At 46.7% G+C, this 23,934-nt stretch overlaps 1 protein-coding gene across 16 annotated transcripts in view; it reads left to right on the plus strand.

Annotated features, from left to right (window-relative positions):
* The window catches only part of ADCY3 (adenylate cyclase 3), a 101,966-nt gene that overhangs the window by 12,246 nt on the left and 65,786 nt on the right, over window positions 1-23,934 (plus strand). For 2 of the 16 annotated variants that reach the window (XM_028831421.2, XM_077958244.1), the window contains exon 1: window positions 23,477-23,650. The gene's annotated coding sequence lies outside the window, so the exon portion shown is untranslated. 16 annotated transcript variants of the gene reach the window in all.

A 23,934-nucleotide genomic window follows, 5' to 3' on the forward strand; every position in this document is an offset into this window, starting at 1 on the left:
CTGTTGCCCAGAATGAGAGTGCAGTGGCACAATATCGGCTTACTGCAACCCCCGCCTCCTGGGCTCAAGTGATTCTCCTGCCTTAGCCTCCCAAGTAGCTGAGATTATAGGTGCTCACCACCACGCCTGGCTAATTTTTATATTTTTGTAGCAATGGGGTTTCGCCATGTTGGCCAGGCTGGTCTCTAACTCCTGAACTCAAGTGATCTGCCCACCTCGGCCTCCCAAAGTGCTGGGATTACAGACATGAGCCACCGCGCCCGGTCTTGTCTACTCTTAATTTATTGATTTTATTTATATGTCACTTGTATTTTTTTTACTTGCTATTGTTGTTTCAGCAGGCCCATCCCCTCTCTCCTTTCCCCCTCCCGGCCATTTTCTGTCTGATGCTTCTTTCTTCTTCTGAGCAGGTTTTCAGTCCTTTCTTCCAGGAAATTCCTCTTTGTGGTTCCTAAGGAATTCACTTTGATTAGAAATGAAACTGTTTCTTTCCTTTTCCCCTTCCTCTCCTCAACAGCACTTTCCTTCTTGTAAACAGTAAAGTAAAGGACTTGTTTCAGAAGAAATCTACCCCTCTCTTGAGCTCCATTCAATACCGCAGCATAAGTGACTGGACTTGAACTTTCGCAAGATTTCCATGGCTGGGGTTTGCTGTTCACATGTCACTTCAGGACTGGTCTCCAGGAAGTGTAGTTTGGTGTCGGCTGTTAGATTTGGTAGTGGAAGACTGCGACAGCTGCCTGTCCAGCTCTCGGTGGGCTCCTGGACTGCCCTTGAGGGCAGTTTCTCACCCAAGGGGACCAGGCCCTGAGGAATTTATCCCCATGAACCTGAATCTTTTCATTTTTATTTTGATTTTTTTTGGGATGGAGTTTTGCTCTCGAGTGCAGTGGTGCGATCCTGGCTCACCTTAACCTTCACCTCCTGGGTTTAAGTGATTCTCCTGCCTCAGCCTTCCAAGTAGCTGAGATTACAGACATATGCCACCATGCCTGGCTAACTTTTTGCATTTTTAGTAGAGATGGGGTTTCACCACGTTGGCCAGGCTGGTCTCAAACTTCTGACTGCAAGTGATCCACCTGCCTCCCAAACTGCTGAGATTATAGGCGTGAGCCACCACGCCCAGTCTTGAACCTGATTCTGATAAGACAGATTGCTCAAGGCCTGGTCACCAACCCGATCATGGCAGGTGGACCTTCCCACCTTCTCTGGAGGGCAGCGGGGGGTGGTAATACCATGTGTGTCAATTGGTACATATTTGCTGCCAATTCCTAAGAAACCAAATCAGTAATTTCCTGAAGGGGAATCTGAGCAAAGCGCATGCCATGGTGCTGAGAGGGTTGTTCATCCTCCCACGTGGGGCTGGGGGCACTGCCCACAGGCACATTTTCTACTGCGGACGACCCTGTCAGCTGGAGACAGCCCAAGGAGTGGCACACAGCCTCACCCTTCAGCACCTTTTTGCTCTACTCCTGCCTGTACTTACAGTTTACCTTTCATTGGTGCAGCAGTGAGTGCTCTGAAACACCCATTCCCCCTGTAATTGGGCTTGTAGTTGTTAATATCATATTGCCCATCTCCAGATCTCCAGGGACAAATTTGGGATATTCACTCCTTATTTCAGTGAAGAGCCCAATCTAGGGTGGTTCTTTTTTTTTTTTTGAAACAGAGTCTCACTCTCTCGTCCAGGCTGGAGTGCAGTGGTACAATCTCAGCTCACTGAAACCTCCACCTCCTGGGCTCAAGAGATTCTCCAGCTTCAGCCTCCTGAGTAGCTGGGATTACAGGCATGCACCACCACGACTGGCTAGTTTTTGTAGTTTTAGTAGAGACGGGGTTGCACCATGTTGGCCAGGCTGGTCTCGAACTCCTGACCTCTGGTGATCCGCCCACCTCAGCCTCCCAAAGTGCTGGGATTACAGGTGGCATTTCCTATCCTTTCCATTGTGTCTCAGACCTGCTGGCCTCTACAATTACGGCTTAGTGAAGGGACCTTGTGAGTCTTGGTCGACCCTCACCCCGGGTGACTTTCTGCTTCGGACTCTGGGTCAAAGCACTGGCGTCATAGTCATTCGACTTGAATCACCAGGAGCTCCCCCACTTACCAGCTGAGATCTGGGGTAAGTTATTTAGTCTGTCTACCTGGTTTCTCCTGCAAAATGGGTGTGATAATAATACCTTTTTCACTGGGATAGGCAGCAAGCACTAGAAATGGTAGTTGCTCTGGCTGTCACTGTCATTGTTATGATTATTGGCTTCGATGAGGAATTTTAGAAAAGCCTGAGCAGCCCCAGGCTCCTTCCAGGATGTCTCAAGGGTGCCTGGTGGCTTCAAGCCCTGCCCTCGCCTCCCTGGTTGGGGAGGCCCTGACATCCCTCCCCGCTTGGCCCTACCACCCTATCATTGTTTCCCAACCCCTGACTGGGGTGTCGGACCCTCAGCCCCTGTTTAATACATACCCATATTCAACTTTCCTAGACAATTTTTGTCTTAAAAAATGCAAAAACACACTTTACAATTATTCACCATTTCCCCACAGTAACTATGAAAAACCAAACTGTACCTTCTCATCTCTCTGTAGTGATCATGGCTTTGCTTGCTGGACAGGGCTTTGGTTAGTAACTCTAATATAATCAGCGAAAAAGTAAAAACAACACAATAGAGGAATGGCACATGGGAGGCAAAAGAGAAGAAACTGGCCAGGCGCATTGGCTCACATCTGTAATCCTAACACTTTGGGAGGTTGAGGCAGGCGGATTACCTGAGGTCAGGAGTTCAAGACCAGCTTGGTCAACATGATACAACCCCATCTCTACTAAAAATACAAAAATAGCTGGACGTGGTGGTGTGCACCTATAGTCCTAGCTACTAGGGAGGCTGAGGCAGGAGAATCACTTGAACCCAGGAGGCAGAGGTTGCAGTGAGCTAAGATTGCGCTGCTGCACTCCAGCCTGAGCGATAGAGATGCTGCCCAAAAAGAGAGAGAGAGAGAGAGAGAGAGAGAGAAGAAACTTACAAGCTGGGTCACCATTTTTTTGGTTACCTTCTGAATGTTGGAGAGAATGTGCTAAAAAACGTGAAGTTCTCCACAGAGACAAAGAATAGTGTACTTTTTTCTTTTTTTTCTTTTTGTTTTTGAGATGGAATTTCACTCTGTCGCCCAGGCTGGAGTGCAGGGGTACGATCTTGACTCACTGCAGCCTCTGCCTCCCTGGTTCACGTGATTCTCCTGCCTCAGTTGTGGGGACTACAGGCATGTGCCACCGCGCCCGGCAAATTTTTGTATTTTTGGTAGAGATGGGGTTTCGCCATGTTGGTCAGGCTGGTCTCAAACTCCTGATCTCAAGTTATCTGCCCGTTTGGGCCTTCCAAAGTGTGGGATTACAGGCATGAGCCACCGCACCTGGTTAGAATAGTGGAATAGTGTACTTTTGATCCAAATTTCCCTTCCTTCCCTCCTTCCTTCCTTTCTCTCTTTTTTTCTCCCTTTCTCCGTTTCTCTCTCTCTCCCTCCCTTCCTTCCTTCTTTTTGCATTTTGGCAATGGCCTTTCGCTTAATATCTTTTCTCTTTATGCTCCGTTTTTGGGAGGAATGAGTGAAGAGTTGGTTGTGGTGGGAGACATGGGGAAGAAGGCCGCTGGCATGACTGTAGTGTAGGAAAGCCAGGTGTGTCCTTCCATTCGGTCAGATCGTGTGAGCTGCATGGAACTCGCTTCCTTTCGTATTGAGAACCCGGGGTTAGGATGTCACTGTAGCCCTAGATGGCCTCACTTTGTTCCCCTGAGCTTTAGAATCTTTCTCCTCACCAGGGTTAGTGACGCACAACTCCTGAGGCTTCGAGTTGCATTTAGGGGAGAAAGGGATTGTGGTGCCACCTGTTCAGCTTGCGAGCTGTCCTGGAGCCCTGCTGTGGTGCCCCTGCAGCCTCGCACCCCTGCTCCCATTCCTCCCCACTCCTCACCCACTTTCCTTCACGATGGCCTAATGGGACTAGTTACAAATAACATTTGCATGGATCTTTGAAGCGCTTTTTATCCCATTATGTCACTTAGTCCTCACACCCACTCTGTGAGGTGGATATTCTTGTCACTGGCATTTTATAGAAGAGAAAGTGGAGGAGGAACAGTGAGGGTGAAGGCGGCGCCCAGCCTCCCCCCGGGAAGCGCAGAGCCGGCTGGTCTCAGGGCCAAGTCTTCCAGATCCAAATGCAGTCAGAAGTCATCTTCTCTGAGGAGATCGAGACAGGCGGTTGTGGTAGTGGTTACAAACTGTGTGTCAGAACGTAGAACTGTACACCAAAAAAGGGAATTGTATCGTACGTGAGAAAAGGTAGTAACGACAAAAGATAGATGGTGGAGAGCACAGATGGTCCAGAGATGGCTTCAGCATACAGCTGACCCTTGAACCACGCAGGCCTTAGGGGTGCTGCCCCACACACAGTCAACGTCCATGTATAGCTTTTTTTTTTTTTTTTGGAGATGGAGTCTCTCTCTGTCACCCAGACTGGAGTGCAGTGGCACCATCTTGGCTCACTGCAACCTCCGCCTCCTGGGTTCAAGCAATTCCCCTGCTTCAGCCTCCTGAGTAGCTGGGACTATAGGCGCCCACACCACACCCAGCTAATTTTTATGGTGTGATCACAGCTCACTGCAGCCTCAACTTCTTGGGCTCAAGCGATCCTCCTGCCTCAGTCTCCCAAGTACCTGGGACCACAAGTATGTGCCACAACACCCGGCTAATTTTTTGTGTTTTTAGTAGAGACAGGGTTTCACCATCTTGGCCAGGCTGGTCTCGAACTCCTGACCTCAGGTGATCCACCCATCTCGGCCTCCCAAAGTGCTGGGATTACAGGCATGAGCCACTGCTCCCGGCTGGGAAAATATATTGACTATTCATTAAGTGGAAGTGGATTATCAAAAGGTCTTCATCTGCATCTTCACGTTGAGTAGCTGAGGAGGAGGAGAAAGAATGGGTTGGTCTTGCTGTCTCGGGGTTGCCGAGGTGAACGAAAATCTGCAAGTGGACCTGTGCAGTTCAAACCCTGTTGTTCAAGGGCCAACTGTGGTGTGGTAAGAGCTATGGTACCTTAACAGACACTCCGCGGGGCTGGGAGAAGTTGACTTGGATGGGGCACCATGGAACATTTTGGGATGATGGCAGTCTTTCGTATCTTGACTGGGGATGTAGTCACATAGTTGTACATATTTGTCCATACTCATCTAAATATACACTTAAGGCTGGGCGAGGTGGCTCAGGTGTATAATCTCAACACTTTGGGAGGCCACAGTGGGAGGATCACTTGAGCCCAGGAATTCGAGACCAGACTGGGCAAAATAGTGAGACCTCATCTTTACACAGAATTAAAACATTAGCCAGGCATGGTGGCACACAGTTGTGGTCCCAGGCACTCGGAAGACTGAGGCAGGAGGATCGCTTGATCCCAGGAGGTTGAGGCTGCAGTGAGCCGTGATCGCAACACTGCACTCCAGCCTGGGTGACAGAGTGAGACCCTGTCTCATAAAAAAACAAACAAACAAAAAACCACCCAAATATACACACACACACTCACACAGTTAAATGTGTGCCATCTACTAAAATTCAGTAGATTTTATAAAAAGTCAGTAAAATACAGGAATCACAAAAATTGGGCATACATATATACATTTATATGTATTTTAAATAGCTTGTTTTAATTGAAAACATTTAGCTGTACGGTCATTCGCCAATCTTTCGTTGAAGGGAAAGTTCTTTCCTTTTTATATAGGTACTCTAGTTGGTATTCCTTGTGGCTCTTCTTCTTCTTCTTCTTCTTCTTTCTTCTTTCTTCTTCTTTCTTTTTCTTCTTTCTTCTTCTTCTTTTTTTTTTTTAAAGATGGGGTCTTGCTATGTTGCCCGGTTGGGCTTGAACTCCTGGGTTCAAGCGGTCCTCCCACCTTGACCTCCTGAGTGGATGGGATGACAGGCATGAGCCACCAGCCCCTCCTATGGCCTTCTTTTGCAGCTGGGATGTGTTGTGTGTAATTTCCAGTTTCCTTAAAGTAGAGTAAGAATTAAAAGTCACTTGGAAGGAACCTGGATACAGAATCCCCCTAGATTTTTATTACTTTTCTTTCTTTTTGGCCAAATTTTTATTGTCTTGCCTACCTTGAATTCAACAGCAATTTCTTTTAGCTACTCATATTTATCAAAAATTTCCAAAATACTCACTTTACTTTTCTTAGAAACACTTTACTTTTCTTAGAAACTTTACTTTTCTGAGCGTTCTTTCACATCCATATTTTATCTGTTTAGGTTATATTTAATTCAGTTATGTAAATATAATACCAAAAAACAACTGGCATAAACAGGTTTGGGACTAAACATAACTGATTCTTGGAAAATACTCCGAAAGTTGGAGCAGAAATAAATGCATGGGCTTCCTAGAGAGGAGCTTGCCTGCTGCACGCGTAATGTTAGTCGATTTCTGGAGGGACTGGACTGTCTTGGTGGATCCGGTGTCTTGGCTCTGGGGGCTCCAGTGCTATCCTGTGCCCCTGCTCCTTCCTACTCAGCTCTGACCTGCTCCCTCCTTGCTTCCATTCCTGATTCTTTTCTTTTCTTTTCTTTTCTTTTTTTTTTTTTTTTTTTTGAGACAGAGTCTTGCTCTGTCGCCCAGGCTGGGGTGCAGTGGCCGGATCTCAGCTCACTGCAAGCTCCGCCTCCCGGGTTTAGACCATTCTCCTGCCTCAGCCTCCCAAGTAGCTGGGACTACAGGCGCCTGCCACCTCGCCCGGCTAGTTTTTTTGTATTTTTTAGTAGAGACGGGGTTTCACCGTGTTAGCCAGGATGGTCTCGATCTCCTGACCTCGTGATCCGCCCGTCTCGGCCTCCCAAAGTGCTGGGATTACAGGCTTGAGCCACCGCACCCGGCCCTTTTCTTTTCTTTTTTGAGACGGAGTCTCACTCTTGTCGCCAGGCTACAGTGCAATGGCATGATCTTGGCTCACTGCAACCTCTGCCTCCTGAGTTCAAGCGATTCTTCTGCCTCAGTGTCTCAATTAGCTGGGATTACAGGTGCCCGCCACCACGCCCAGCTGATTTTTGTCTTTTTAGTAGAGATGGGGTTTCACCATCTTGGCCAGGCTGGTCTTGAACTCCTGACCTCAGGTGATCCACCCGCCTCGGCCTCCCAAAGTGCTGGGATTACATGCATGAGCTACCGTGCCCGGCCCTTTCCTGGTTCTAGTTTGTCCACAGGAAGTAATGCACATCTACTTCTTGTTTTCTACACAGCAGTCCTTTCAGTGTTTAAATTCAGCTATCTTGCTCTCCCTGGATCTCCTCTTCAGCTGCCCATCTCCTTTTTTCAAGAAGTCCTCAGGTGATATGGTTTCCAGGCCTTACATGGTCCTGGGCATTTTCTCTAGCTGTAGACTAAAGCGCATTTCTCAGGACTGCCTTCTCCTGTTTGCCCAGCCTGCTCACAGAACCTCGTCCATGCTACCTGGCTGTGGGACACAAACACTGGAGGTAGAAATTCTGTAGCTATACATTTAAGACAGGGGGATGGCCCCCCATTCCTGGAAAGTTTATATGTCAGGCCTTAATGAAAGAGCTATTATCTACATAAACATTTAAGTTTTCTTTAATCTTTTATTTAATTAATTAATTTAATTTAATTTTTTTTTTTTTTGAGACAGTCTGGCTGTTTTGCCCAGGCTGGAGTCCAGTGGCATGATCTTGGCTCACTGCAACCTCCGCCTCCTGGGTTCAAGTGATTCTCCTGCCTCAGCCTCCCGGGTAGCTGGGATTACAGGTGCCTGCCACCATGTCCGGCTAATTTGTGTATTTTTAATAGAGGCAGGATTTTGCCATGTTGACCAGGCTGGTCTCGAACGCCCAACCTCAGGTCATCTGTCCACCTCGGCCTCCCAAAGTGCTGGGATTACAGGCGTGGACCACCATGCCCAGCCTTAAGTTATTGGTAATATAGAGAAACTCAGTGCTCTCTGGATGCCAGGACAGCTCTACAGCGACTGTGGAATGTTTCCCTGCCTGGCAGGATGTGTTGTGTAGGGGAGTGAGGCAGGAGAGGCCTTCACATGGACCATGCAGCCAGAACTGCTTCTCAGCGCTGGAAGGTTTGTTAGTCTCCCTGGGCTGCCTGCTGACCACGCCACGTCCCTCTGCAGCCTGCACACCCCTTATGCTATCTCCCTTCCCCCTTGCTTCTCTGTCTTCCTGCCAGATCAGCCAAGATCAGCACGATAATCAGGTTCGTCAGAGTCTGACACATCCACTTCTTTGTCCACAGTCCACTTTTCTTACTGAGATGCTGTATTTGTCATTGGTTTTTTAAAGAATATGTAATTTTACTTGTATGCCTGTTTATTTTCCATCTATCTACTTACTTGGTTTTTCACTCTGCCAAACATATGTGGGTCCAGACACAGGTTTGCACACTTTGCTGGGTGCTGGGGATACACAGACAGGTAACCCGGGGTCCCTGTCTGCAAGGGAAGCCCTGCTCAGTCTATTTACTTATTTACTTTCTTTTTTTCTGTTTTTTGTTTTTTTGTTTTTTGTTTTGTTTTGTTTTGTTTTTTTTGAGACGGAGTCTCGCTCTGTCGCCTAGGCTGGAGTGCAGTGGCGCCATCTGGGCTCACTGTAAGCTCTGTCTCCCAGGTTCACGCCATTCTCCTGCCTCAGCCTCCCGAGTAGCTGGAACTACAGGCGCCTGCCACCACGCCCAGCTAATTTTTTGTGTTTTTAGTAGAGACGGGGTTTCACCGTGTTAGCCAGGATGGTTTCAATCTGCTGACCTCGTGACTCACCTGCCTCGGCCTCCCAAAGTGTTGGGATTACAGGCGTGAGCCACCACGCCCGGCCTATTTACTTTCTTTAAAAAAGAGAGTTTGTTATTATCTGGATATGGGCCTGGTACAGAGCAGTCACTCCATAACTATTTGTTGAATGTTGATGCATGAATTGTTATTAGGTTCAACTGCATGGAATTGCTGATATCCAATCACTTGCAACTTGTAAAAAAAAATGGCAGCTTAGGCCGGGTGCGGTGACTCATGCCTATAATTGCAGTGCTTTGGGAAGCCAAGGTGAGCAGATCACTTGTGGTCAGGCGTTCAAGACCAGCCTGGCCAACATGTTGAAACTCTGTCTCTACTAAAATACAAAAATTAGCTGGGCGTGGTGGTGCACACCTATAATCCCTGCTACTCGGGAGGCTGAGATAGGAGAATCGCTTGAACCCGGGAGGCGGAGGTTGCAGTGAGTCGAGATTTTGCCACTGTACTCCAGCTTGGGTGATAGAGCAAGACTCTGTCTCAAAAAAAAAAAAAAAAAAAGGCAACTTCATTTCATATGGTTCAGTCTAACATAAAAGTAACAAATGTATTCACTATGGAAAGCCTGAAAAATACTACATAGTATTGAAAAATATTACCCATAATATTATTTCTGAAGGATAACTGCTGTTAACATTGAGCTCTCTCTTAAGATAGATATGAATATCAATTTTCTCCTATATTATGAAGCACTATTGTAAGAAAATAATTCAGCCTGGACAGGAGTACAAAGAATAAAAGGGAAAGTCCTCCTTCCTTCCCTTGCTCCCCTTCCCATAGGTACCCATTGCCAAATGTTTGGTGTGGATACTTCCAGAGATCTTTCTGTGAATTACATGTTTGTGTGACTCTATGCACATTTAGGATGGTTAGATTCTTTATATAAGCTTATGCAAATCGGAGAAGCAAAGCTCTACACACCCCTCTATGGTAACTGTAGTTTCCTATGGAGGGGATGAGATGCTGCTGCCGTCTGCAGCCCTGCCTCCTTCAGCCGGGTGGTGCCACTCGAGGTCCACACTGGTGGCCTCCTTGAGGAGCCGCAGCCACCCCTCGAGCTGAGGAAGAGTCAGGGCTGGTCTAGCAAGCTGCTTCTGCTTGCTTCCATCTGCAACAGCGGGAAGGCATCTTTCAAGGGCCTATTGGGCAGGAAACCCAGGGACAGTTCGGCCTGGCAGGCTGGTGGCAGAGGTGGCTGGGGTGACAGCAGCATTCCAGCCGAGAGTGAGATCCTGCTCTTAGATGGGACATGGGCTCTGGTCCCAAGAGAATGGTTTATTTACTGGGATTGAGGAAGGCATCAAAATCAATACAGCCATCACCTCACAAGGCAGAAGAGTGGATGGTGGTTTGGGGAGAAGGAGGCGGTGTGCCAGGAGGAGGGAAGCCTGGCCCAGAGTTGAATGCCTGGGGCCCTGGGCAGCGCAGCTGACCTCCTTGGGCCTCTGTGGGAGGGTGTGGGGCTCCACAGTCTCCACACCCCACCGAGGGCGTGTTCTGATACAGTGTCCCGACTCCCATCCCACAGACAGCAGGTCCACTCCCTTCCTTTCTTCTAGGTGCTGACATTCTTTGCGTTTCCTGTTTTTTCTGTTTCATAGTCGTTTTGTCAGCAAATAGGAGTTGAGTTCAAATTCTGCCCATCTGTGGGTGCTGGGGTCTCAGGTAGACCATTTCATCTCACTGAGCTGTGGTTTCCCCCTCTGTAAGTGGGCAGGATGGAGGGACAGGGACATGGTAAGTGACAGCCAGACTCGGGGCCAGTTCTCTGGGCATCCATGGCTGGATCTGCCACGAAGCAGCTCTGTGATCTCGAGTTGCATAGGTAGAACTCTTAGAATAGTGCCTGCCGCATACGTTTGCTGTGACAGTGATGGCGATGTCAGCTCTGCCAGGGTTGTGGGAAGAATACACGAGGCAGCGAGTGAAAGCACTTTGTAAGCCACAAAGCCTCGTCCAGATGCAAGCGTTATTATTATTTTAAGTTTGTCTCTAACTATGTAAAGCCAAAACCCATACCTCTCTTGGGAGGTGCCAAGTTGCATGTTGCTTGAGTGGAATTTACAAATAGTAGTGAGTAGGGGTTCATCCCTAAGGGGATCTGGTTTTTCCTGCTGCTCCCTCTCCTCCTCCATCCACTGGGGGATGGCCCTGGAGAGCCTGAGCCAGGAGACATTCCGAACTTTCCAGAGAAGAGGACTCCCAGGCCCAGAGAGGGAAGTGACTGGCCTGAGGTCACACAGAGAGATAGGGGCAGAACCTCGGTCTGTGACCTCCGTCTCCTGGGTCCCAATCCAGTGCTCTTCCAGCCTCTCCCAGAGGGAGCTGATGACCACCGAGACTCCAGCTTGTGTGCTGGGGCAGGAACCTGTGACAGGTGCAGGAAATAGAAAGGAGACGGGAAACCCAAAGAGACTTTGCTGCAGAGATTGCCAGGATCTATTCTTAGCTCCCTGTGGCTCTGCTTAGGGAGCAGAGGTAGAGATAGGTGAGCTGGGAAAAGGGCATGGGTGGGAGGGGTAGGTGGACAGTGGAAGCCAGTGACACCGTGATTCGGGATGACAAGGGGCATGAGGGGACAGTGGAGTGTGTGGAGGCTGTTGAGTGTGTGGTTGTGTGGCGAGGACGGGGAGAACGGTGGTGGAGCTGGAGGGAGGGCAGGTGACCTGCCGTGGCCGTACTTGGCGTCTGTGCCGGAGTTCTCTGATGGTGAAAGGGTTTCCAGTGTGAACTGGGGCCATCCCCAGGCTGCAGACCTTCCACTGCTGAGCTGCTGTTGGTTGCGTGGTAAATTTTGCTTTTGTTCTCCCAGTCTTAGGAATTCTGTTTGCTTCCCCGAACCTCCCAGGCTTCCCCAGGCAAGGGTTGTCTCCCCAGAGACCTGGAGCCGGGAGCTGTGCGATTTCTTGGGACCTGTTGCCTGCTTCTGCTCCTTTGCTTTATGGAAAGGAAGCCAGAGGCGGGAACGGGAGGGCTCCTTCCCAGTGCCGGAGGGCTCCAGTGAGAGGCTGACCTGAGAGGGAAGATCTCAGGAGGATATTTCCTCTGGCTGAGTGTCATTGACCTAATCTGTGGTGTGGCTCATTTTTGCCTTTGGAAAAAAGAGAGATGGCACCTAACTCACCCCTTCATGAAGCACTGTGTGAAGGACACGAAGCCCCCTCTCCCCGAGGACAGGCCTGCATAGGCGCATTCCGACACAGTCAGTGTCCCGACTCCCATCCCACAGACAGCAGGTCCGCTCCCTTCCTTTCTTCTGGTTGCGAGGGTGGGGCTCACCCCACGGTGATGGAAAGGAGGTCCTCGAGCCTCCCCGGGGCCTCTGTGGCGCACGGACAGTGAGAGTGGAGAGAAAAGCCTCAGGAGGAGGAGCTGGGCCATGAAGGGCACATTGGATTTCGATCCCGAGGTCGGTACGGCAGGGGCAGGGGCAGTGGCTTGTGAACAAAGTTCTGGGGGATGAACATAGACCGGGTAGCAGAGAACCTTTGACTGGAGAGTTGGGGGCAGTAGTAACAAAGAAGCCTGGAGGGTTATTTGGGATCTGAAATGGGGGGAGTAAGAGCCATATGAGACAGTTCTGACTCCATTTCGTAGACAGTGGGCAGCCATTGAAAGCTTTGGAGCAGGCAGGTGACCCGAGCTGAGCTACCCTTCAGGAAGATTATTCTGGCAGTGAACGGTGACAGCCGTGAGCAGCAGAGTATGTGAGAACCTGCCTGAACATGGCAGGATACAGGGAGCTGACCTGAGCCACCGAAGTGGGTGTAGGAGAGAGAGGGATTCATCCAGCCAGCACAGACGGAGGGCCTGCTGGTGCTCAGTGTATTAGAAGGTGCAAAACGGAAAAGTCTGGGTTGTTGTCCTTGCTGAACTTCCCATGTGAGTGTGAAGATTTCAACACACTCCCCATATACTGGTGAGAGACTATTTCAAATTGCCCATGAGAAGGTGGAGGAAGAGAACAGCCAGCCACATGTGGCATCGTGATGGTGGAGTTGGGAGGAACCCTGACCAAGCACCTGTTTCACGCCGGGCACGGTGTCAGGCGCTCTGATCCTCTCCCCAACCCTGGGAAGATTTCAGAGAGGGGCTGAGGTGCTTTCTCAGGGACACACAGGCCCTTGGCAGGTGGGACTGGTGTTCAGCTTCTGCTCTGTCCAATTTCAGAGTCTTGGCTCTTTATACCAAGGGCAGGGGGCTTTGAACCAGGCCTTGAAGTTAGTGGCAACAATGGAGGTGGGGGCATATTCTATAAGAAGTCCCAGAGAGAGAGGGAGAGAGACAAAGAGAGAGACAAGAGGGAGGAGGAGGAGGAGGAGAAGGGGGAGGAGGAGGAGGAGGAGAAGGGGTAGGAGGAGAAAAAGGAGAGGGGAAGGAGGAGGAGGGTATGGCTGGATTAGAGACCAGGAATGACAGTTAGGGAAAGATGGCTTGCAGGTATGGTAGGCAAGAGGGATATGGTTGAAAGAGGGTGGGTGGCTGGGCTCTTTCTTCCTGTGATCTACCATGATGTCATCTTGCAAAAAGCTGATGAGAGTTCTGCTTCCAGTCAAGAGTGAGCAGGACAGCCTGGAATTATTCTCCCACTGTAACCGACTAGGAACTGGATAAAACATAGGGACCAGGCAATGGTGGACTGTGATTCTTTGGAAAAAGACTAACCGAGTGAGCCCTATTGTTCTTTACCTAGGCTTTCTACCTGAAGATAATTCTACCACGGCGAGAGAGAACCCAAACGGAGACTGGCGAGATTACTAAGTTGAGGGGACAGAGATCAAAATTTGGAGACACTAAGTTCTAAGGTTTCTAGAATTTGTGGGACAGAATCCTAAAAGGAAGAAGCTGCAAAGAGAAAGATCTCCAGAAATCTCGATAGACGTCCCCTGGAATCTCTGGGTGAATATCAGTCTGCTCATGCACAGGGCAACCCTTTGAGAACAGAAGAGAACAACTTGCAGAGGGAGCTGTAAGACAAACAGGATAGAGCCAACACAGGACCAGGGTTCACTGGAGTCCTCTTTAAAAGAATATGACAAAATTCTGCATTGAAAAATGGTAAAGTTTGCGGTGTGAGACGTCCAGCAAAAAATTACTAGACAAAGAAGGAAATGTGACGGACCACTAACAAAAAAAGTGGTCAATAGAAATAGACCTAGCAATGACAAAGACGTGATGGAATTAGCAGGAAAAGGACATGAAAATAACTTTTTTTTTTTTGCAACGGAATCTCGCTTTGTCACCCAGGCTGGAGTGCAGTGGCACTATCTCGGCTCACTGCAACCTCTACCTCCCAGGTTCAAGTGATTCTCCTGCCTCAGCCTCCTGAGTAGCTGGGATTACAGGTGCATGCCACCATGCCCAGCTAATGTTTGTATTTTTTTTAATAAAGATGGGGTTTCACCATGTTGACCAGGCTGATCTGAAACTCCCGACTTCATGATCTGCCCGTTTCGGCCTCCCAAAGTGCTGGGATTACAGGCTTGAACCATCGTGCCTGGCCTGAAAATAACTTTTATAAATATGTTTCATTTGCTCATGCATGTAAATGAACACATCAGGATGATGGTAAGAGAAATGGAAAGTATAAAAAGATCTAGTAGCACCTCTAGGGATGAAAAATCAAAATATCAACTACAAAATCAAAAATGAAAAGCTAGATAGATAGGATTAATAGTATATTAAACAGTGTAGAAGAAATGATCAGTGAAGTGAAGCTAGAGCAATAAAACTATCTAAAATTAAGCACATAAAGATAAAATATTCCACCCTGGGCAATATGGTGAAACCCTGTCTCTACAAAAAATTCAAAAATTAGCCAGGAGTGGTGGCATGTGCCTGTGGGCCCAGCTACTCAGGAGGCTGAGGTGGGAGGATCACATGAGCTCAGGAGGCATAGGTTGCTTTGAGCCAAGATTGCATCACTGCACTCTAACTTGGGTGACAGAGTCAGACCCTGTCTCCAAAAACAAGAAAGAAAGAAAGAAAGAGAGAGAGAAAGAAAGAAAGAAAGAGGGAGGGAGGGAAAGAAGGAAGGGAGGAAGGAAGGGAGGGAGGAAGGAAAGAAGGAAGGAAAGAGGGAAGGAAGGAAGGAAAAAAAGAGAAAGACCATTGACAAAAGGTAATACACAGAGCATCGCTGGCACGTGGGACAATGTAACACACCCTAATATGTTTAATTGAAGTCTCAAAAGAACAGAGAGAGGGAGACAGAAAAAAAATTTGAAGAAATAATGGTGGGAAACGTCCAAATTTGATGAAAACTCAACCCATAATTCAAGAAGCTCAACAAAATCCAAACAAATATAAGGAATAAAAATAAAGAGGATTGGCTGGGCATGGTGGCTCATGCCTGTAATCCCAGCACTTTGGGAGGCCAAGGTGGGCGGATTACAAGGTCAAGAGATCGAGACCATCTGACCAACATGGTCAAACCCTGTCTCTCCTAAATATACAAAAATTAGCTGGGCGTGGTGGCATGCACCTGTAGTTCCAGTTACTCAGGAGGCTGAAGCGGGAGAATCGCTTGAACCCAGGAGGAGGAGGTTACAGTGATCCGAGATTGCACCACTGCACTCCAGCCTGGCGACAGAGTGAGACTCTGTCTCAAAAAAAAAAAAAGAAAAAGAAAGAGAATTACACCAAGGCACATCGTAATCAGATTGCTTAGTAAAGGTACACTCATAAAAGTAACCAGAAAGAAAACAAAAGGGGAAAAAAAAAGACACACGACATAGAGAGGAACAAAGATAAGAATGACAGTAGATGTGTGGTCAGAAATTATTCAAGGCAGAAGACAGTAGAACTGAAAAAGAAAGTAGGTCAAGCTAGAATTCTATACCCAACACAAATATCCTTCAAAAATGAAGGTGAAATAAACACTTTTTGATGGACAAACTAAGTTGAGAGAATTCATAACCAGCAGACCTGTAGTACAAAAAATGTTAAGGCAAGTTTTTTAGGCAGAAGAAAAGTGATACTAGATAGAAATTTGGGCTTCACAAAGGAGTGAAGAGGCTTCCAAATGGTAAATATATGGAAACATATGAAAGTTATCTTTTCTCATTTTTAATCTCTTTGAGAAACTGCTTAAGGCAAAAATATAAACAAGGTACTTTGGAGTTTAGAACATACATAGAAGCAAAATGTATGACAAAAATAGCACAAAGGACAGGAGGGAATAAATGAAAGTATATTGTTGTAATTTTCTTATTTATCTTTATTTATTGTTATTAGTTTTTAGAGACAGTGTCTTACTCTGTTGCCCAGGTTCGACAGCAGTGGCACAATTATAGCTCACTGTAGCCTCAACCTCCTGGGCTCAAGGTCTTCTCCTGCTTCAGCCTCCCAAGTAGCTGGGACTGCAGGCACATAACACCATGTCTGGCTAACTTTTTGTAGAAACAGTCTCACCATGTTGCCCAGGCTGGTCTTGAACTCCTGGCCTCAAGCAATTCTCCCACTATGGCCTCCCAGAGTGCTGGGATTACAATGTGAGCCACCAGACTTGGTTTTCATTTTCTTACATGCAAAGTAATAGAATATTTGAACTAGACTGTACTAAGTTAATGTTTACTGTAAGTCCCAGAATAATCACTGAAAAAGCATAACAAAGAGGTATGACTCATAAGCCAATAATGGAGATAAAATGGAATGGCAAATAAAAATCATTCAAAAGATGGCAGAGAAAGAGGGAAAAAGGAACAAAGAACAATAAGACAAGTAGAAGACAAAAAACAAGACAACAGTTTTAAATACAGCCATATTGATAATATTAAATGTCAGTGATATGAATATTCAGTTTAATGGGCAGATATTGACAGTGGCTCACGCTTGTAATCCCAGCACTTTGGGAGGCTGAGGAGGACAGATTGAGCTCAGGAGTTCAAGATCAGCCTGGGCAACATGGTGAAAACCTCTACAAAAAATACGAAAGTTAGCCAGGGGTAGTTATGTGTGCTTGTAGTCCCAGCTGTTTGTGAGGCTGAGATGGGAGGATCACTTGAGTGAGCCTGAGAGGTCGAGGCTGCAGTGAGCTGTGATGGTGCTACGCACTCCAGCCTGGGTGACAGAGTGAGACACTGTCTCAAAAAAAAAAAAAAAAAAAAAAAAAAGACAGATATTGTGCGATGGATAACAAAGCAAGAACCAACTATCAATGATCATAAAGAAACTCATCTTAAATATAAAGACACAGATAGATTGGGTGTGGCATCTCATGCCTTTAATCCCAGTGCTTTGTGATGCCCAGGTGTGAGGATTGCTTGAGGCCAGGAGTTCAAGACTAGCCTGGGTGACAGAGCGAGACCCTGTCTCTACAAAAAAAATTTTTCTTGCTCTGTCACCCAGGCTGAAGTGCAGCGGCGTGATATCGGCTCACTGCAACCCTCACCTCCTGGATTCAATTGATTCTCCTCCCTCAGCCTCCCAAGTAGCTGGGACTACAGGCGTGAGCCACTACATCAGGCCTCTACAAAAAAAATTTTTTTAAGTTAGCTGCGGGTGATGGTATGTGCCAGTAGTCTTAGCTACCTCGGAGGCTAAGGCAAGAGGGTGGCTTGAGTCCAGGAGTCTGAGGCTGCAGTGAGCTGTGATTGCACAGCTGCCCTCCAGCTTGTATGACAGAGCGAGGCCCAGTATCCAAAAAAAAAAAAAAGACACATAGATTAAAAGTAAGAGGATAGAAAAAGACATTTTGTGCAAACACTAATTAAAAGAAAGATGGGCCAGGCACGGTGGCTCACCCTTGTAATCCCAGCACTTTGGGAGGCCAAGGTGGATGGATCAGTTGAGGCCAGGAGTTCGAGACCAGCCTGGCCAACATGGCGAAACCCCATCTCTACTAAAAAATAAATAAATAAATAAAGATAGTGTGGCTATAAGTACCAGACAATATATACTTTGGAACAAGAAATATTATCAGAGATAGCAAGGGACATTTCATAATGATAAAGGAATCAGTTCATCAAAAGACATCATAATCCTAAATATGTATGCACCTAATGATAAAGCTTTAAAATACATGAAGAAAAAACTGATGAAACTAAAAAGAAGAATATACCAATTATAATTATATTTGGAGATTTTAACACTCCTCTCTCAGTTATTGGTAAAACAAATCAGACCAAAAAAAAAATACCTATATAGAACACTTGAACAATCTGAGCAGCCAGCTGTACTGAAGGAATATTTATAGAACCTTGCACCCAAGAACTAGAGAACATACATTCTTCTCAAGTGCACTGAAATGTTCTCAAAGACACACAACCTGTTACAAAACAAGACTCAATACACTTAAAAAGATTGAACTCATATAAAGTATGTTCTCTGACAAAAGTGGATGGAATTAGAAGTAACAGAATATATCTTGAAAAATCCCAAAATATTTGGAAACACATGCCTAAAGAAAGGAAAAAAATCACAAGAGATCTTAGAGAATATATTGAATTAAATGAAAATGAAAACAACATGCTGAAATTAGCAGATGCAGACAAAGCAGTGCTTTGAGGATAATTTATAGCAATAAATGCTTATATAGTAGTTGCCCCTTATTCGTGGGGGCTATGTTCCAGGACCCCCCAGTGGATGCCTAAAACTGTTAGTAGTTCTGAACCCTATATATGCCATATTTTTCCTATACGTACATATCTATGATAAAGTTTAGTTTATAAATTAGGCACAGTAAGAGATGAACAACAACTGATAATAAAATAGAACAGTTGTAACAGTTGGTACACATTTTCTGTTTGTGTCTTCCACCCACAAACTTAATACCTTTTCCGTCTTTTTTTTTTTTTTTTTTTTTGAGACCGAGTCTTGCTCTGTCGCCCAGGCTGGAGTGCAGTGGCGCAATCTTGGCTCACTGCAACCTCCGCCTCCTGGGTTCATGCCATTCTCCTGCCTCAGCCTCCCAAGTAACTGGGACTATAGGCGCTCGCCACTACGCCCGGCTAATTTTTTGTATTCTTTAGTAGAGATGGGGTTTCACTGTGTTAGCCAGGATGGTCTCGATCTCCTGACCTCATAATCCGCCCGCCTCGGCCTCCTAAGGTGCTGGGATTAGAGGCATGAGCCACCGCACCCAGCCTACCTTTTCCATCTTAACTAAGGCCTTTACTATGCACTGTAGCCGTTATTTTTGCAGTTTGAAGTGCAACAGCAAAACTCACACAAATTTATCTTTCCTTCTTCACAAGTTCACATGTAGAAGATTTGCTGTTACCCTAGATCTTCGCAACCTCAACATATGATCTTTTTTTTCTTTCCTTTGGTTGAGAAATTTTACCTTTTCATTTAAAGGAAACACTTTATGGCTTCTCTTTGGCATATCTGAATTGCTGGCATCACTACTTTTATACTTTGGTGCCATTATAAAGTAAAATAAGGACTACTTGAACAGAAGCACTGCAGTACCTTGTCAGTCAATCTCATAACCGAGACAGCTACCAAGTGACTCACAGGTGGTAGCATGGATAGTGGGGATATGTTGGACAAAGGGATGACTCACATCTCTAGTGGGACAGAGCGAAATTGTGCTAGAGTTCATCACACTACTCAATTTAAAACTTATGAATTATTCTGAAATTTTTCATTTAATGTTTTTGGACTGTGGTTGACCTCAGGTAGCTGAAACTGCAAAAAGTGAAGCAGCAGATAAGGGAAAACTACTGTATCAATAAAGAAAAAAGGTCTAGGCTGAGCATGGTGACTCATGCCTGTAATCACAGCACTTTGGGAGGCTGAGGCAGGTGGATCCTTGAGGTCAGGAGTTCGAGACCAGTCTGGCCAACATGGCGAAACCCCGTCTCTACTAAAATATGAAAAAATTGCTGGGTGTGGTGGCACACCTGTAATCCCACCTACTTGGGAGGCTGAGACATGAGAATTGCTTGAACCTGGGAGGTGGAGGTTGCAGTGAGCCGAGATCGCGCCACTGCACTCCAGCCTGGAGGACAGAGCAGACTCCATCTAAAAAAAAAAAAAAAACCAAAAAAGAGAGAGAGAAGAAGAAAGGTCTAAAGTCTGTGATTGAAGCTTCTACCTTAGAAGCTTAAACCTTTAGATTTAAGTAGAAAAACTAAATCCAGAGAAAGAAGCAGAAAAAAAAAATTAGTGGGCAAACGTTGCAAATCAGTGACTCCAAAGCTGGTTATTTGAAAAGGTCAGTAAAATAGATAATCCTCCAGCTAGATGATTGGGAAAATGAGGGAGGACACAAATGACCAGTACCGGGATGCAGGTGAGCATGAATACAGATCCTACAGACACTCGGAGAGTCATAAGATGATGTCATAAACAACTGTGTGCCAATACATTGAACGACTTAGATAAATTGGACAAATTACTTGAGAGGCAGAAACTATCAATGTTGAATAGCCCCATATCCATCGTAGAAACTGAATTTTGGTTTAAAACCTTCCACAAAGGAAACCCCAGCCTCAGATGGCTTCAGTGCTGAATTTCATCAGACATTTAAAAATGAAATAATACCAATTCGACATAAACTTTATCAGAAAATAGAAGAGGAGGGAATGTTTCCCAACTTATTTTATGAATTCAATATTGCCCTGATATCAAAACCAGACAAAGACACTACAAAACAAAAACTACAGATGAATATCCGTCATGCACATGTAAGCAAAAATCTTTAACAGAATATTAGCAAAGAAAACCTGGAAATATATAAAAAGAATAATATGTAATGACCAAGTAGGGATTTGCACAGGAAGGCAGGGTGGTTGTAACACCTTAAAATTGTTGCAATTTAACATTGTCCTACTGAAAAGGAAAACCCATAAGATCATCTCAATTTTGTCAAATGCAGAAAAAAGCATTTGACAAAATTCAACCTCCGTTCAGATAATACCTCTTAGCAAACTAGGAAAAGAAGATAATTTCTTCAGCCTGAGAAAAGGCATCTTTGCAAAACCTACATCGTATTTAATAGAGAAAGTCTGAACGTTCCCTTTTTAACCAAGGTTGGCTTTATGAGCACATGACTTGTGCAGTCTGGAAATTCTTAACAATTTTATTTATTTATTTGTTTGTTTGTTTATTTATTTTTGAGATGGAGTTTCGCTCTTGCTGCCCAGGCTAGAGTGCAATGGCGCAACCTCGGCTCACTGCAACCTTCGCCTCCCGGGTTCAAGCGATTCTCCTGCCTTAGCCTCCCAAGTAGCTGGGATTACAGGCGTGCGCCATCATGCCTGGCTAATTTTGTATTTTTAGTAGAGATGGAGTTTTACCACGTTGGCCAGGCTGGTCTCAAACTCCTGACCTCAAGTGGCCCATTCATCTCAGCCTCCCAAAGTGCTGGGATTACAGGCGTGAGCCACCGTGCCTGGCCAACAATTTTATTTTTGAACTTATGTTTTGCAACTGAAGCCTGCTGAGACAATGGAACATGCATATGTGCTGAAGAAATACATACGATATGAGTGCCTGCCATTTGTTGTTGTCCCATTTGCATATGTGTGTGCAATGCCCCAGCAACATGGAGTTCTGGTGAATTCACAATGTCTGGGAGTTCAGCAAGATGCAAACAAGACAAAATAACATGTTGCGTCCACAGCTGAGTAAGTGGAGGTGCTGGCGGCTCTGAGATTTCGTGCTTTCTGTTCAAACTAGAACTTGCTTCGAATACAGAAAGAAGGCAGTGACATTCTCAGAAACGTGAACATCCCATGCTGCTTCCCTGTATTGGCCAACCATTTAATGCTGAAATTAATGACACAGAAATAAAAGGGGATGTAGGACACACCTTAATAGCTTTCAGTCCTTCCTCACTCATTATAAGCTGAAGATGGTGTTACTAGAAAGTGCATGTATCAATAAATGAAATAAAAATAGTTGAGTTTTCTGCAGCCTTTCCACTGTTTTTGTTTTTGAGATGGAGTCTCGCTGTGTCGCCCATGCTGGAGTGCAGTGGTGTGACCTCAGTTCACTGCAACCTCTGCCTCCAGGGTTCAAGCAATTCTCCTGTCTCAGCCTCCCGAGTAGCTGGGACTATAGATACATGCCACCACACCCGGCTAATTTTTGTATTTTCAATAGCGTCGGGGGTCTCATCATATCGGTCAGGCTGGTCTTGAACTCTTGACCTCAGGTGATCTACCCCCCTTGACCTCCCAAAGTGCTGGGATTACAGGCGTGAGCCACCACGTCAGGCCTTTTCCACCGTTTTGGTTAAAAAAAAAATGCATATATGCATATGAGCCAGGAAATACTAATTGCCATGTAAGGCAATTTTCCACGTGAGAAGGTTGCATAGGGAGGTTTTAAGGGACTTTCCAAGGAGTGATAGAACAGGAGACACTTTGGCTCCAAAGCCAGTGCTCATTCCACGGCATTGTACTCCCTCCTGTCGTAGGGGCTGGAGGAGGACTTGTTGACTAATGGCGTGAAGGTTAATTGGTGTCCCCAGACACAGGCAGCCACTATGGGCTGGGAGGTAGTCGGTCAGTTCAGCACGGGCAGGTGGCTCTAGCAGCTGCTGGCACTGCCCTGAGGGTCTTCCCGGTATGAGACGTGGAAAGGGATGGGACGGGAGCTGAGCCGTCCAGCTGGGTGGCAGGGTCCTGGGGCCAGGATGTGGAGCTACACTGCAGGGCTCGAAACCCAGCCAGTGTACAGTGACACAGTCAGCATTCCACCTCACAGGCTGGACAGGCAATGGGGGAGGACCAGGGGACGGGAACGCACTTGAGAGCTGTTGTGGTTTGAATGTTCTTGATATTCTGAATGTGCTTGAATGTTTGTGATCAAATTCGAGTTTTGTTGAATCTGTGGATACAGAGGACCTACTGTGTACAAGGCAGTGTTTGAGGATGGAGCCTTAGAATGTCAGCACAGCCAAATTTGGGAACCATTGACACACATTGCCTTCCCAGGTGATGAAAATGACCTTGACTCACTCAAGCCGACTTGGAAAGCTGGAGAATTGGGAATACAGTTCAGGAGTAACCTTGGGAACTTATAATATGCCTAATAATAACAGGTAACACTTAGACATTTCGTGTATCTGGCACACTCTGATGCTGGGCTCTTTATGCACGTGGTAGAGGATTCTCCAACCCACCCTGAGATGGGTCTGTGCTTATTTGCATTTCGCAGGGGAGGGAGTGAGCTTAAAGTATGGCAACTTCCAAGGCCCAGGCCCACGATGGAGATGGAAATTCCACTCCAGCCTGAGTTTGGAGCTGCATTCCTCACCGCCGTGCTTTCCTGCCCCGAGTGTTGGCCTCACTGAGAGGAGGTGTGTGTGTGTGGAGCGGGGGAGGGGGCTGGGACACGTGGTCATGGGGTCCCACAGAGCCAGATGCGGGGGGAACCGAGCACCCTTAGGAGCCATCATGGCCATCGCTGCATGATGCCGGTGAACCCCTCGGGAGTCTGGGCCTGGTTTTCAACCTCTTGGCAGCCCCGAGTGTTCCCAGGCTGTGAAAATCCCCGCAGGTGCAGTGGCTGGCCTGGTCTCCGAGGGAAAGGAGCCGTGGAGCTCGCAGGTGGAGGGCTAGAGAGAGTAAGTGATACAGTTAGGCTTTATGCGCCCACCCAAATCTCATCTTGAATTGTAATCCTCATCATCCCTACGTGTCAAGGGAGAGACCAGGTGGAGGTAGTTGAATCGTGGAGCAGTTTCCCCCATGCTGTTCTCGTGATAGTGAGTGAGTTCTTACGAGAGCCGATTTTATAAGGGGCTGTTCCCACTTTGCGTGGCACGTCGTCCTGCTGCCTTGTGAAGGAGGTGTTTTGTGACCCTTTCGCCATGATTGTAAATTTCCTGAGGCCTTCCCAGCCATGCTGAACTGTAAGTCAGTTAAACCTCTTTTCTTTATAAGTTACCCAGTCACAGGCAGTTCTTTATAGCAGCATGAAAACAGACTAATACAGGAAGAAAGCTGGGGCTGCTCGGGAGAAGTTAAGACCAAGAGGGAGCCATGGGGTGTCACTTGTGGGGGACTGTCGGGTTGGTGATGTGTGCCCCTTTGTGCCAGCCAGGCCCAGCGTCCGTCTAGCAGAGCCCCAGGGACCGGCTTGCCCTGTGCAGCAGCTTACCTCACCCACTCAGGGCACTTGGCAGCCTCCTTGCCA

This window comes from Macaca mulatta, chromosome 13 (assembly GCF_049350105.2).
Source record: "Macaca mulatta isolate MMU2019108-1 chromosome 13, T2T-MMU8v2.0, whole genome shotgun sequence".
Classification (NCBI taxonomy): Eukaryota; Metazoa; Chordata; class Mammalia; order Primates; family Cercopithecidae; genus Macaca; species Macaca mulatta.